The sequence below is a fragment of the Oryx dammah genome, unplaced genomic scaffold, assembly GCF_014754425.2.
Source record: "Oryx dammah isolate SB20612 unplaced genomic scaffold, SCBI_Odam_1.1 HiC_scaffold_28, whole genome shotgun sequence".
NCBI classification, from domain to species: domain Eukaryota; kingdom Metazoa; phylum Chordata; class Mammalia; order Artiodactyla; family Bovidae; genus Oryx; species Oryx dammah.
In genome coordinates, this window is record NW_024070212.1 from 55,412,941 (window position 1) to 55,415,880 (window position 2,940).

The following is a 2,940-nucleotide window of genomic DNA, read 5'->3' on the forward strand; positions in this document are numbered from 1 at the left end:
ATTGCAGGTGGATTCTTTGCCAACTGAGCTATCAGGGTTGGAAGAACATATACTACTGGGGAAGAACACAGTGCAATTATGAATAGCTGCAGAAAGAATGAAGTAGCTGAGTCAAGCAGAAACAATATTCAGCTGTGGAGGTGTCTGGTAGTGAAAGAAAAGTCTGATGCTGTGAAGAACAGTATTGCATAGGAACCTGGAATATTAGGTCCATGAATCAAGTTAAGTTGGATGTAGTCAGACAGGAGATGGCAAGAGTGAGCACTGACATATTAGGAATCAGCGAACTCAAATGGATGGGAAATGGGTGAATTTAATTCAGATGACTGTTATATCTACTACTATGGGAAAGAATCCCTTAGAAGAAATGGAGTAGACCTCATAGTCAACAAAAGAGTATGAAATGTAGTACTTGGATGCAATCTCAAAAATAATAGAATGATTTCAGTTTGTTTCCAGGGCAGACCATTCAATGTCATAGTAATCCAAGTCTGTGCCCCAGCCACTGATGCAGAAGAAGCTGAAGTTGATTGGTTCTGTGAAGACCTACAACACCTTCTAGAACTAACAACAAAAAGATGTCCTTTTCATCATCAGGAATTGTAATGCAAAAGTAGGAAGTCAAGAAATACCTGGAGGAATAGGCAAGTTTGTTCTTGAGTACAAAATGAAGCTGGGCAAAGGCTAATAGAGTTTTGTCAAGAGAACACACTGGGCATAGCAACACATAGTAACACATAGCACACACACCCTCTTCCAACAATACAAGAGATGACTCTATACATGGACATCACTAGATGGTCCATACCAAAATCAGATTGATTATATTCCTTGCAGCTGAAGATGGAGAAGCTCTATACAGTCAGCAAAAACAAGACCATGAGCTGTCTGTGGCTCAGATCATGAGCTCCTTACTGCAAAATTCAGGCTTAAATTGAAGAAAGGAGGGAAAACCACTATGCCATTCATGTATGACCTAAATAAAATCCCTTATACGAGTGGAGGTGATGAATAGAATCAAGGGATTAGATCTGATAGACAGAGTACCTGAAAAATTATGGAGGGAGGTTCATTGTAACATTGTACAGGAGGTAGTGACCAAAATCATCCTCAAGAAAAAGATATGGAAGAAGGCAAAGCGGTTGTCTGAAGAGGCCTTAAAAATAGCTGAGGAAAGAACAGAAGCAAAAGGCAAAGGAGAAAGGGAAAGATATACCCAGCTGAATGCAGAGTTCAAGAGAATAGTGAGTTAAGAAGCCCTTCTTCAATGAACAATGCAAATAAATAGAGAAAAACTATAGAAGAGGAAAGACTAGAGATCTCTTCAAGAAATTTGGAGAATACCAAGGGAACATTTCATGTAAGAATGGGCATGATAAAGGACAGAAACAGTAAGGACCTAACAGGCAGAAGAGATTAAGAAGAGGTGACAAGAATACACAGAAGACCCATACAAAAAAGATCTGAATGACCTGGATGACCATGATAGTGTGGTCACTCACCTAGAGCCAGACATCTTGGAGTGTGACGTCAAGTGGTCCTTAGCAAGCATTACTATGAACTAAGTTAGTGGAGGTGATGCAATTCCAGCTGAGCTATTTAAAATCCTAAGAGATGATGCTGTTAAAGTCCTGCACTCAGTATGCCAGCAAATTTGGAAAACTCATCAATGGTCACAGGACTGAACAAGAGCAGTTTTCATTTCAACCCCAAAGAAGGGCAATGCCAAAGGATGTTCAAACTACTGTACAATTGTGCTCATTTTATATGCTAATAAGATTATGCTCAAAATCCTTCAAGCTAGGCTTTAGCAGGGTGTGAACCATGAACTTCCAGATGTTCAAGCTAGATTTAGAAACGGCAGAGGAACAAGAGATCAGATTGCCCACATTGCTGGATCATAGAGAAAGCAAGGGAATTCCAGAAAAGTATCTATTTTTGCTTCATTGACTATGCTAAAGGCTTTGACTGTGTGGATCACAACAAACTGGCATATTCTTAAAGAGATGGGAATTCCAGAGCACGTTACCTGTGTCCTGAGAAACCTGTATATTGGTCAAGAAGCAACAGTTAGAACTGAACATGGAACAACTGACTGTTTCAAAATTGGAAAATAAGTACAACAAGGCTGATACCGTCACTCTGCTTATTTAACTTCTTTGCAGAGTACATCATGTGAAATGCCAGGCTGTATGACACAAGCTGGAATCAAGATTTTGGGGAGACATATCAACAACCTCAGATATGTAGATGATACCACTCTGATGGCAGAAAATGAAGAGGAACTCAAGAGCCCCTTGATGCAGGTGAAGGAGGAAGGTGAGCTTGAAACTGGCTTGAAACTCAACATTAAAAAAACTAAGATCATGGCATCTGGTTCCATCACTTTGTGACAAATAGATGGGAAAGTGGAAACAGTGGCAGATTTTCTTTCTTGGACTCCAAAATCACTGCCTTTTGTGACTGCAGTCATGAAATTAACAGAACCTTTCTCCTTGGAAGGAAAGCTATGATAAACCTAGATAGTGTATTAAAAAGCAGAGACATCACTTTGCCAATAAAGATCCATTTAGTCAAAGCTATGGTTTTTCCAGTAGTCATGCATAGATGTGAGCATTGGACTATAAAGAAGGCTGAGTACCAAAGAACTGATTCTTTCGAACTGTGGTGCTGGAGAAGACACTAGAGTGTCCCTTGGACTCTAAGATCAAACCAGTCAATCCTAAAGAAAAATCAACCCTGGATATTCATTTGAAGAACTGTTGCTGAAAACTCCAATATTTTGGCCACCTAATGCCAAGAGCCGATTCATTGAAAAAGATATAATGCTGGGAAAGATTGAAGGTAAAAGGAGAAGAGGACAGCAGAGGATGAGACAGTTAGATAGCATTACTGACTCAAATGAACATGAATTTGAGCAAGCTCTGGGAGTTGGTGATG